This window comes from Lepidochelys kempii, chromosome 15, assembly GCF_965140285.1.
Source record: "Lepidochelys kempii isolate rLepKem1 chromosome 15, rLepKem1.hap1, whole genome shotgun sequence".
Lineage (NCBI taxonomy): Eukaryota > Metazoa > Chordata > Testudines > Cheloniidae > Lepidochelys > Lepidochelys kempii.
In genome coordinates, this window is record NC_136394.1 from 9,110,253 (window position 1) to 9,123,784 (window position 13,532).

The window sequence follows — 13,532 nt, forward strand, 5'->3', positions numbered from 1 at the left end:
CCATGGCCCCTTCCATGTCAGGACTAGCATCTCTGTCTACTCCGATGCCTATGGAGGGCATTTCTGGCTAACACAATGATCTGCTGTGGCAGATCTGCTGGCACAGACTCCAGCCAGGTCAGCAGTGAATGGAAGCACACTTTCCCTACTGTGCTGTCAATTAAAGCTGGACACAAATGAAAGAGGCAGAAAAACAAACTCCAAACAATAAGCAGATGGTGCTTGTCCCATGAGGACGCTAGGCTGATGAGCTAACTTGTACCATCTCTACTGCCAAGGAATGTGGTTGTATTCCCTGGCCAGATGGCTCATTAGGCTGCATGGACTCCTCTCGCCAGCAAGCCCTCGTCGGAAAGGAGTTCAATGCCTTTTCATTTGAGATCTCCCTCTCTCTGGCCAGCTCAACTCTACGTTCGGTGCATAATCAAAAGCAGGAGAGGCTCATGGAGAACAGTCCCGAGATCCAATCTCACGTTGGCCCATACAAGCAGTATGGGGGAGGTTTCACATGAGTCCTGGCCTCCAGCACCCCTAACTGTCCCTTCAAGGATCTGCTACCCCACCTTAGTCCTTACCCACACTACTGCCATGTAGCTCTAGTTCTAGGTCTCCCAAGAGCATGTGTTTATAGAAAAATTCTACAGCTCTTCACTGGTATGAAGCCAGCAGCGTTCTAGACTGTTAATGGCACTCTATAGCGAGGACTCTGAAAACATCTTTAAGGTCAGGCTTGACAAAGCCCTGGCTGGGATGATTTAGTTGGGGATTGGTCCTGTTTTGAGCAGGGGGGTTGGACTAGATGACCTCATGAGGTCCCTTCCAACCCTGATATTCTATGATATGGGGTCAGATCCTTGCCCCTGTTAAATCTGCTTTGCCCTGCTCTGGTAGCACAAAGCAATCTCTTAACCTCGGTGGCCCCCTGAGGATTCCTCTGGCACAGAGAAATCAGCTGTGGCCTACAGCTGGGCCAGATAGCTTCCTTCCCCCCATCCCCTACGGTCCACCCACACGTGCAAGGCGTATGGCTGAAGAAGCAGGGGGAATGGGCACGGAACTCTTGAGATCCAGAACAACCAGGCCCAGGAGATCTCTCTACGTTGTCACTTAGGACTGGCCCAGAAACCTGATGATTGACGAGCCATAGAAGTGGCTTACAGCGACCTTCGAGCACCCCTGCCATCAAGTTGTGACCAGGCCCAAATATCAGTTTCTGCCGGTATCTGGCTCATAGGCTTTAATGGAGTATAGGGCCCTCTCAATATGGTTTTGAGGTACCCCACAGAATTCCACAGTAACTCTAGATCCTCAGTTAGAGGGCTCTACAATTTCTTCATAGAGTGAGTCACATTTTAAATAAGCGATTGTCGCGTGTACAGCTCCCCTCCCATTCGCCATCACGCAGCCCCCCCTTCACAAGCACGTGGCATTGCTCTGGCAGCATCAGCAACTGATTAAATGGAAAAGGTAACGTAAGGGAAGAATTTGATGCTCTCATATGCTTTTATGCCTCTGGATAGCATTTACGGGTTGAGATTCCAACAAAGCTTGCTTGCCAGCATCCTGACCCAATGTTTCTGGGCTTGTTACTCAAATGATGAAGTGACATACAATATCTTGATTTCAGGATCCTGCCCAAGCAGATTCCCCAAGGTCCTGGGGAAAAGCAGTGATTCCCCAGCAGTCTCTTTTTCAAGAGATTGCCCTCTTTTCATAGGCCCTCGCATTAGAGTCACAAATTTTTATGGCCATTATGACTACCTACTCTGACCTCCTGCTTGACAGAGGCCCGAGAAATTTACCAAGTCATTCCAGCACTGTGCCTACTAACTTGCGTGTGAGTGTCTTTTAGAAACATACCCAGTCTTACCTGAAGTGAAGACTCTACCACATCTCTAGGAAATGAGGCACTTAGAAATTAAATACAGCTGCCTTTAGGGAACCAGGTTCCAGTAGGACCCCAGATGACCCTTCTGCTGGCTTCTAGCTGCCCCAGAGCACTCTCCTGTCCTACTATCTACTTTTATACGGCTTCCTTTCATTGGGGAAACCAGGAGAAGGCACTTCATGAGTATGAGGGTCCTCAAAGAGTCTGAGTTGCCTGTTGCCCACAGATGGATGATCAGAGTCTGGGTTGAAATCAGGAAAAGCACCTCCTAATATAGAAACTCAGGGGAACATTTTAGCTCTGCAAAACCAGTCTGGAAATCACATGAGAACAGGCTCACTCATGAGATGTTTGGCACGCCCTTGCTTCCAAGAAAGGCCGGAAATAATATGAGGACCATCAGTGTGCTTTTGGAGAGGAGGAGGCTGTATAGAGCATAGCTTCTTGGGGACCTGGATGGCTGGGGACCTTCCTTGTGGTATTTCAGCTCTTTCTGCTCCAGCTAGAACCCAAAAACAGACTCTGTTCTTTGATCTTCAGAAGATCTTACATCTCACATGAGCAAGGCTCTCTTGTTATCTGAGCTTGGCCCAAACCAAACCCATCATGAGCTTGGCTAGCTTTGCCCTCCTTTCCTCCCCATGTTTCCACAAGCACCTGGGCTTGCCTGGGAAGAGGAAGTTCTGAAATACTGTGAGAAAGTTTGAGATTAATGTACTGTGCAATCCTTTCTAACTACCTAGGCCGGTTTTTGTCAAGGTGACTTTCCATTGTCCGGGCCCTTTGTAGCAGAGAAAAATCCAATGTATCACCTCAGTGGGAGTTTGAGGAGCTGAGCCCTGACGCGTTCCAGGACCACAGCATTATGGGGATATTCAGTAACCTGATAGATGAAGATTCGGAACACGTCAAGGGGTTTGCTCTGCTTGGTAGCGGGATATAGCTCCCCATCTGCATTGCCAGGCAGCATCGGGAAAACTACCTTCTTATTATGTGGCACTGACTGGAGCTGGCAGAGGATGGAGGTGCTGTGGATCCAAATAGCCTTACAGAAAGAACACTACCGGGCAGAAGAGACTTCATAAGCTACTCAAACTCAAAGCTAAGTATGAATCTACAGACTTGCTGCTTCCTTGACACATTTCTACAAGTAACTCTTGTGCTTTGTAGTGAGATTTCCTAAATTTCTTTGCTATAAACCCCCCACCCCTGAGGGTGCACATATTTCGGAATCATAAATTAATAGAAAAGTGCCACCGACTATTGCTCATAGTCTCATGCTGTGTGTGGTGCAGAATTTGCAATTTTAGCCTATAATATGTTTAAAGCTGTACTTAAAGTACTAATGACATATACCAAGGCCTCCCGAGCCATCCCTAGACTGATTTATAGACAGCATAAAAGGGAAACCTGATGGCACTTTCTGAAGGTTAGAGAAAAAGACTTCACTTAAGTTTTGTAACGCTGAGATAACTCGGGCTTTAAGGCTGAAAGAGACCATTGGGATCACTGACTCTGACCTCCAATTAACCTATCTCCCTGAACACAGAACAAGGAAAGAAGCAACTCTCTGTTGACCTGGCAGTTAACAGTTTACCACAGTACACACCCATACCCCTAGTTCAACACCACCAGATTCCCAAGAAAGAGCTTGGTTTCACTATTGGGTGGAGATGTAAACAGTTCACATTACAATCCCCTCTAGGCAATACTGAATTGACGCACATGAGCAAATATGCACCCCCTATGGAAAACCCTTGGCAAGCTGAATTAGTTCTGGCATTCTGAGCGTGCCTGAATATTTGAATACTTATCTTCTCACCAGTCTCCCTTGTTGGCCTGACCCTTTGCATTCGCATTCAAGAAATTGGATGAGACCCCACTTGGCCATGATGGAGAAACAAGGAAGGATTACAAACGTAACAGAAAAATATTTCCCCTAACAGTTACATTTTCCAGGTGCTTGCCATGCTGACTCATAACTCTCAAGTTCCACAGAGAGAAACATCTTCAGCATTTTAGGACTTCCTGGGAGAATATATCTTTATGCATCTCTCTTCTGAGACGAGAGTTCCTGTGTTCTTGCCTCATTTCAGGGTGGGTGACAACATCCTGTCTGCCTACAATCTCTCTGTGGTGAGACCTGGCTGTAGCATTCTTCAAGTGCGGAGCCTGTATGGCTGGGTAGCATTGGCCGTCCCATGCCAAAGCCAGCTGCATTTAAGAGGCAGGTGAAAAGATTCTCATGTCTTTAGTGCCCATTTCTGCTCTCAGATACACTAGGGCAACTCCTATTACTTTAGCAGGACTTGCCCATCTAAGGCGGAATTGGACCGATAGCGAAGTGTTTGGCATCCGTCAGGATGAATCATGATTATATATAAAGAACTAAAATCTACACGCAGTTTGTTATCCTTGATTCAAGCTTTGAAAAATCAGAGAGAAGATTAGTGCAGAATCGTGTAGTTCTTATGTAGGATATTGGCTTGTCAGCCCAGGAGTCCAAAGCTCTCTGCATATCCCCGGAAGAGCAATCCAGAATGGGCAGCAAATTCATTGCAAATTGCAGACAGCGAAACAGAAATTGAGCACACCTCCTTTTGGAGGGATATCAAACAGCGGCGAATGCCACAAGCATTACACCTCCTTGCTATGTTTAAAACACAGACAACCATCACCATGCCCAACACCCCTAAAACGTTAAAGTAATGTGTTAGCAAGCAGTTAAGCTATCCAGCCAGCAATATCCTACTTCACCATCTTTTTCCCTTCAGTATCTCCCCAGGGCATTTGCACCTCCAAATTAACCTTCACTCTATTCACTTGCATTATTATTGGGTTTTTTATATAGTCAAGAGCATGGGTATATCTTGTTGCCTTGATGTTAGACCCCTACTTCTGTCTGTCTGAGCACCAGAATTAAGGAATGCGCTAACGAAAGTCTCCACTCAAACGGAGTTATCAGGGAATCTTAGTTATAAAAAGGTGGGTGGGTGGTTTAAAAAAAAAAACAGCTAATGAGTCCCACCCTCCGAAGATCACAGAAGGCGTTTACTTGTCCTTCATGTGGTGAAGGAATTTCATTTGGACTTTATCTCCTGAGCTCAATCAAGAGATAGCAATCCTTTCTGTCAGGTTTCAGAATAGCAGCCGTGTTAGTCTGTATCCGCAAAAAGAAAAGGAGGACTTGTGGCACCTTAGAGACTAACCAATTTATTTGAGCATGAGCTTTCGTGGGCTACAGGTCACTTCATCGGATGCACTCTGTGCATCTCAAAGTGGTTTATATAGATTTTCCTTGCCCACAAAGTGAGAAACATCAGAGAGAGGTGCCTGCAGCTACCACTGCTTCAGTACATCACCTGCTTTTCCGAAGTCAAACTAGCCCAGGGAATTAGCATGCATCCTAGAGCCACCACATTAATTAAACTATTTGCTCCTTGATAAAATCAGTTTTGGGGACCTCGGTGTTCTCCTGTCCCCTGTCTCTCAGTCAGTGACCGTAAAGCTAAGTCGGCATGCTGATTACCTTCATAGTGAGTATCAAGAGTTTGGGGGTTGAAATTGCTGCATGCTCCCTGAACCAGGTGATTTAGGAAGCATCCTGCTGGGTAGAAGACTCGAGACCAGAGGTGGTCATGTTAGGGCTGTTGCTGCTGCTGAAGGCAGCTGTAAGAACATGTAACACAAGATGCCAACAGCATCTAGCTCAGAGACTGATGGGGCCCTTTCACGTATGGGATGTGAGTTACTGTGCTGTGAACAATGAGCGATGCTCCCTGGGACACTTTCACCTTCGTTCTCCAGCCTAATGGCCTTGTGTCCAAGGCACCTGACAGATTGCTCCTTCTTGGCTAGCCTTGGGCAAGTCACCTCGGACCAGAGTCTCCATTGCCCTGTACCTGGTGGGGTCACTTGGACCAACTTTGCACTGGTCTATCTCATTACCAGTCTGATTTTACACGGAGATAAGGGACTCCACAAGGTGCAAGGCAATGGAAAATCTGAGCCACAGGGTCACTGCGCCTCAGTTCCCCATACCCAAATGGCAATCATAGTGCTTTTCTCCCAACCTTTGTCTGTCTGTTTTGCCTAGTTAGACCGCAGGGTCCTTGGTGCAGGGACTGTCTTTCACTATGGTTCCTGTGGTCCTAAGGATGACCACATTTAAAAACAAAATCACTTGTTGCCCAGTTTACACTAGGTGCAAAGTCTTCTTTAAAACCACAGTAGTTAGCCAAAATGTTCTACAAACACAACCTGTTTTCCTAGCCAGGACATAGGCTAAGCAGAGGGGAGTGCTGTGGTTCTGGATCCCACAAGAAGCATAACCTTCTTCTGCCAGGGGTAGAGGTTAGAAACATTAAGTCTCTTCCAGGCTAGTTCAGAGTCCTGCTGTGCTAGGTTTCTGCAGACACACAAAGTAAAATCTACACACTCTCGGTTTTACCTTCTGCAAGGACGAAGCACTACCAGGCTCCTGCATTATTACCAATTACACGGTTGCCTCATTACGAGGCACCAGTTAAACAAAAGCTTGAAGAGCTTTCACTAGGTTCTACCTTCAAATAAACTTAAGATTTATCTTTGCAGCATGTTTTAGACCATCACAGATCTTACCTCCCCTATGTCCCCTCCTCAGACCCCCAAGCTGTCCTGCGTGCGAGTCATTGAATTCCATGTATTTGGCTCTTTCAGACACAGAAATGCACGACGACAGCCCCAACTCCCTTTGTAGAGCCCTCTGAACACTACGTGTCAGAGAAACACAGAACATCAAAGGGGCTAATTATCTTTAATACAGTGCCCACTAACACACACAAAACAACCTAAAAACAAAACCCTTTTAGGCAGGTGTGTGCGATTCTGATAGTTTTGGTTTTAAATTCCAGGTTCTTCTTTTCCTTGAGCTGCCCAGCCGAGAGCTGATGGGAGGGGATGATTGAGTTTGTTAATATCACCCATAATGAAGCAGCTTTATGAAAAAAAACAGGGAGTTGGGGAAAATAGGACAGAACAGGTTTAAAGCAGGTAATTTTCATAATTGAATGCAGGCGTTTTAGGGAGTGTTTGGCATCTTCCCTATTGAGAGACAAGTGAAAAGACCTGACATCATTGCTCTCGCCCCCACGGCACGTCAATGGGCAGCAGCATAACTGGCCTCTGCATCTAACCTGAAAGACGATATGTAAAAAAAAAAGAGACAAATTCATGAATAATGGAAGGAGGCTGGAAAGGAACCAGGCAGCATGGTCCAGCAGACAGGCCACTCACCTGCGAGCCTGGAGACCTGGGCTCTGCTTCAAGTTCTTATTGACCTTCAGTGTCATTTTGGGCAAGTCACCTGACTTTGCTCTGTGCCTCAGTTTCCCCAGCTGTAGAATGGGAAGAACGACACCCTGTTTTTCCAAGTGCTTGGAGATCGATGGATTAAAGACACCAGATAAAAACTAGGTATGGCAGAAACCGTCACAGTGGACTGGCCTATTAATAGGATTCTTTGAAAATCCAATGTGAGGCCTGAAAGCAAACAAAAATAGATACACAAAAGGAATTGTGGAACTAACAGAGCATTTGCCTCTATCTTAGTATTCTCTCTGCCTTTGCATTGTATTCCTCTCCGCCACCCTTCATGTGATCTATTTACACGATAAGCTCTTTGGGACAAGGACAGTCTATTACCTAGCACAACAGGGCCCTGTTCTTGGATGGTGCCGAGGCACTACCGTCATAAAGAAGATGGGCCTAGAAGTCCTCAAAAGCCACTACTGGGCCATTGACCCATATGTTCTGTTAGCCAAAGCTGAAGCCAGGCTTTCCTTCTATAAGCAGAACTCCTAGCCTCTGAGCCGGATGCTTACAAAAACATGAGACAAAGCCAGTTTAACTGGCATGCTTGAGAAACTGAGCATGCGGCTCGTACACGGGGGCACATCCACCAGAGCAATGTCTGCCCCGAAACATGAGTGTGGTAGGGTCCCCAATCGACCACAGTGCCCCTGGCAGTTGACAGCTCCCTGCCAGAGCACCCCTGTGTACTGCGAGCTGGGCTTCCCATCAGTTGAGAGAGCATCAATTTCTAGAGTGAGATTGTTCCCCAGGCTTCGTCCGGTTCGTTCCACTGCAGAGCTGGTTTCCTCTCTCAGGCCACGGGTGCTCATTCAGAAACATGGCTGGATGCACAAGGGTTCCTGCCAAGGGGACAGAGTGGCTCCTCCATCCTTCCCCCTGGGGTAGCACCTGTGCCAGTTACACTAGGTTCCAGGTAATAACCTGCCACATTGCAACAGGGATCTGCTACGCCGTTTATTTAGATTTTCTGCTGAAGCTTTCTTCCCTCCATCTCCTCTCCCACCAGCCCTGCCTGCGAGCAACTGAGGCTTCCTATCGCTAGGTGCATCCATATACAAAGGGTCCCACGCCCCGGGCCCGTACATCCAGCGTGGAGGAGGCTCAAACTTAAGAGCCAGGAGGACTCCCACACATCAACCTGGTAGCCAGGTGCACCCAGAGTGGCAGACCTAGAAGGGTGGGTGGAGCAGAGAAAGCTCTCAAAGCATGGAGCAGCTCAGATGCCTTGGAGGTTGCTGCTGGCCCAGGTTCAGCAAGAGCCAGCGGCTGAGAGAGCTTCCCACGCGGCCAGCCTTTCTTTCATTGTGTTTCTTTCTGTAAGTGGGTGTAATGCCAGGTGTGACTTTCCTTTTGGGAACGCTGCCCCTGCAATCAGCATAAGTGTGACCTATTCAGTCACCCGCACTCAACAGGTGCCTGGCAGGTTTAAGCAAAGGAGACCCCTGGAGCTTTACCGAACAATCCACACACTCTTATCTGGCCAGAGTTATTGTCTCAGGCTGTGGAAAAAAAAGGGAACGGAAGAATTTATTTGCACAGAGACTAGAGGGATGTATGCTACAGGCCCGCCCAGGCTGCTCTGGACTCAGGGCCGACCCCCTGTTGACGTCAGAGGACACTGCCTGAACAAGGAGCAGAGGACCCGACCCTGCTGAAAGTTTGCAAAGCAAATGAATTTGTTTCCCTTTATGACTGGGGGTGAGGGCAGGGAACCAGGGTCCGCAGCATCCTAGTGGGCAGCGCCTACAGTCAGACTGGCCCATCTCCCCCTCCCAGCCACGCCAGCCCCTGAGGGCAATGTACAGTGTGCAAGCAGCAGAGCGTGTCCAGGCCCATCCTGTGCCTCGAGGCAGCATCTCCAGCAGAACCGGAACAGATAGGACCCCAGCCAGGGGGGCCAGGCAGACGCACCGCAGGACGTAGGCAGGGCCTCATCTTTTCCCTTGGTATCCGACTTCATCACGTGGTCCCTGAACGCCCAGCCAGCATTGTACAACAACTAGGCTCTGCACATTACCGGGCCAGATGCCGATGCCTTTACCCACTGCCCAACAGCACATTGCTCCACGACCAGTTCCAGGCCAGTTGATGGGAACCCCGGCCGTTAGAATATGGCCCTTTGTTATTAGCAGCGTTGACTGAAGTACAATCATGGGCTCAAATCAAGCACTCCCAACACTCGGGATCTGAACCCGGCCTCCCGGGAATTCCCATCTCTCCTGGGATGGGCCATCAGCAGACGCTGCGCTTGCTCTTTGCTAGTAGACTCAGGTGGGCAAATCTCACACGATCGGTTTCCCGGAACTGCCGGGTGGGAGGGCCTGGCTACCCTGCGAGTGAAGGTAGCACAGGTAGGCATATCCATGCCAGCTTCAATCTCACTAGCACAGATAACAGTGTAGGGATGGCAGCACGGGTTAGCAACTAGGGTACAAACCCACCAGAGAACCTGGGCGTATTTTCTGGTGGCTAGCCGGGCTGTCATGCCTGCTCTTCTATTGTTACCCACGCTAGCTAGATGAATGCTAGCACAGGGATGCCTGCCTTCTGGACAACAGTCACACCTTGCCTTGCACTGCGGATGTGCCCTAAACCCTCTGCTTCTTCAGGTACCTATCAGGTTAGGCCACTGCCAGATCTCAGGCTGTGAAGATCTGATCCAAAAGGCAGATCCTATGTGCCTATGGTTTAGAATCAAAACATCCCCTGTTTGGAGTTCTGGGAGCGTGAAAAGGAGTCAAAAGCGACCTCAGAGTTTTGCAGAAATAGACACAGTCGCTCCTGGGAAGAGAGTTTTCCTGAAGGCCACAGCCCCACGAGCAGTACTGCCCTGGGATTTACGTCCCGGAAAATAGCGAGAGTAATTGAAACGGGAGACGCTGCTCACAGCCTGTTCCCCTCAGCAGTCACAATGGCACCACCATTTTGGTGCCTACACACGCTTTAGCCACACACACTTTTACCTGCTCACACACCGGCGGAGGGAACTGGAAGGGACAGGTTTTCTGGGCGGGGGGGTGAGGTGGGGTGCGATGTCCATGCGTTCCTCCACAGAATTCTGAGGGAAGCAACTGGCACATGGGTTGTTGCTCTCCTTTACATAAGTGCCGGACTAGGCCAGGACATTAAAAGGGAGGACTACATTAACCCAGGACTGGGAATGATGAAAACTGGGGTTCTAATCTCATCTAGGCCACTCGGTCACTATGTGACCTTGCGCAAGTCACGGAATCGCTTTGTGCCTCCGTTCCCCCATGTGTAAAATGCTCACCAGGAGACAAGGTTAAACAGTTTCCACCTACGTTGTTTACGCCGCATACTCAACACCAAATGGCAGGATAAAGTCACCAACGCAGAGGTTCTTCAAAGGGCAAATTTAGCACGTGTGAGAGCCCCCACGCAAGCAAAGACATCTGAGTAGGTTGGCAGATGGATGCGTACCCAAGGACATGCTGTACGGGGAGCTATCAGAGGGAACAAGAACAACAGGACATCCCAAGCTTTGCTATAAAGACACATGCAAGTGAGATATGAAGGAATTTGGAATTGATCTTGACCATTGGGAAATCTTGGCAAGCGATCGTAACAAGTGGCACCATCATCTCCATCAGGGTATCAAAGTCCATGACAGGAGCTTGAGGAGAAAAGAGCCTGTAGGAAGCAAGCAGCTCCCAACCAAGACAGACATTTGCAATAACTGCCAAAGATCATGCAACTCTCGGATTGGACTATTCAGTTACATGAGACATTGCAAACCATCTACATCGTAGGCTGCAGTTCCCACCGTCTCCCGCAGACAAAAGGATGTCAACAAAATGGGGAGACCACCACCTACCTCACAGGGATGTGTCCAGACTCACTTAATGTCTGTGAAGTGCTTTGAGATCCCTGGGTAAAAGGATGCCATAGAAATACTCGTTTATAAGTACAGGTTTTTGTCCATGAAAATAGGTTTGTTGCAAACAGCGTGTGTCCGTATTTTGCAGGCCCCTTGGAGAGGCTGGCCTTCAGAGTCTCAGGTATCACAGTGACCTAGCGGATGTGAGGCCAGCCCCCATACGGGACAACACAGTTTCACCCTGACTATTGTACCACATTGCACAGGCCAAGGTAGCACCTCATCCATCCATCCTGCCCCCTCCCACTATCTCCCTGGCATAGTCCAGCAAAGTATCTCACAGCCTTGAGCAAGGAACGATTTCTCATTGGCCAAGCCAGCCAACAGAGCACCTGGCCCTGGGAATGGTTAGAGGTTGCAGGAGGTTCTCTCCCTGAATAAACACTGGCTTCCCCCCACCTCAATTCACAACCAGAGAGTGCTCCGAGCTTCATTTCCCATGGCACCAACTGGGCTGGTGGCATGGACCCAAATTGCAGTTTGCGTGATGAAAACAAGGCAGTGGGGGAAGTTCAGCACCAAATGAAGCCCGAACACCAAAACAGGAAGTGTTTGAATTAGGGATGGGGAGACTGTTTGTCTCATTCCAAACCCACCCAAACTTTACTGGTTGGAAAGCTTGACTTGCCCCCGGACATGATCCGTGCCTAGGAGAATGAGAAAAAGGAAGAGATTCCAAGGGGAAAAATAAAAAGGTGACATCTGCGTGGCATGCACTTGCTCCAGCCTATCTTCCAGAGGGCTCTGCTTATCCTGATAGGAACGAAACCAATAGCGTTCAACAGAAATCACTATAGAAACCGATAGTCTTTAACACACAATGGTCTCTTTTCTGCAGGCTTTTAGAACTATCCTACAACATGCTGTAGTAGGAATATTATTTGTATTGGCATAGCATCTCGGAGCCCTGGAGCCCTATGGTGCTAGGAGCTGTACAAACACAGAACAAAAGCCAGTTCCCTGCCCCAAAGAGTTTACAATCTGAATGACCGCCTGTGTTCTACAGAACTTTATCCTTCAGATGGTAGAACGGTTCTCCCTTTACAAGGGTTTCAAAGAACAGCTGTGTGAACCCCGGACACAGTTTGTTCACCCACAGTGTAAAGCAGCCCTCAAAACACTGACATTCTCTTACTCAGGATCTCAAGCAGATGGCAAGAAGAGCAAGGAGAGGGATAGCTCAGTGGTTTGCACATTGTCCTGCTAAACCTCGGGTTGGGAGCTCAATCCTCAAGGGGGCCATTTAGGGATTGGGGGGACAAAAACTGGGGATTGGTCCTTCTTTGAGCAGGGGGTTGGACTAGATGACCTCTTGAGGTCCCTTCCAACCCTGATATACTATGACCCATAGCTTGGGTTAAATTACCTGCTGTCACCTAACTGCTGGCACCGTGGTTTAGTACCCAAGGATCTCTCTGGGGTGTGGTGGGAAGGAGCGGGAATGACAGCCAAAAGACAGACACCATCAGGCCTAACTTAACCTATTTGTACAGCACCTCACACAATCCAGTTCCAGTCCACTCCTGCGGCTCCTAGGCTCTACCGAAATACAAGCAAAAATATAAATAAATAATATGACCTTCAGACGCAAGCAGGGTAGTTGCTATGGAGAGCAATCCCCCCTCCCCCTGGACACACACAGGATTTATAACACAGAGAGTGCTGCGATTGCTGGCAAGCAGACAACTTGGGTGCAAAAGACCCTTGGCAGAGCCACCTGGGCTATTTTTAGAAATTAAACACGCAGACAGTTTCCTGTCTGCCCAGAGAGAACAAACAACCCAGCACACAAACCTAGACACTAGCAAAGCCCAAACTTGAAGGGAAATCACATAGTGAAGGTCTCAGACTTTGTCACAGTTTCCACCACTTGGCTGTCCTGTCTTTCTCCGAGGAGCACGGCGAGCAATGCCCTTACCAAGCTCCTAAAACCAAGGAGCCTCGCTGGCACAGAGGAAGCCCCATAGAGCACCGTGGATTCTTCTTCCCTCCTGGCACTTTGGGGGAAGTTGGGGAGAGACTGGAACTTCACCAAACCAGCGCACTGGCCACACATGGAGGGACCACCTCAGTGCCCCAGCCAACGCCCAGCCTGAGCTGGGGACTTGCTCCTAGGAATGGAACGAAGCCTTTCACCCAGGGCATTCGAGCCTGCCATAGACCGTCTAACCCGTGCCGAGCCGGGGAAGCCCACGCAGCTCCAGGTAATGGGATTGTAAAATACTGGCAGAGAGCGTACTCACTCGGCTTGCCCTTCTGTAGCAGCGCTCCAGTCCAGCCATCTCCTCTCGCATTCCCTTTCAGTCTAACCCCGGCTCTAGTAGTGCCTTTCCCATCTGGAGACTAAGTGGTAATTAATCAGCAGGAGCCCTCACCAGCCTCGCTGCCTGTGTT

At 48.9% G+C, this 13,532-nt stretch overlaps 1 protein-coding gene across 1 annotated transcript in view; it reads right to left on the minus strand.

Annotated features, from left to right (window-relative positions):
* Nucleotides 1-13,532, minus strand: part of NOS1 (nitric oxide synthase 1) — a 148,931-nt gene extending 135,399 nt beyond the window's left edge. Inside the window, exon 1 of the mRNA XM_073312326.2 lies at nt 13,382-13,532. The gene's annotated coding sequence lies outside the window, so the exon portion shown is untranslated. The remainder of the gene's footprint in view (nt 1-13,381) is intronic.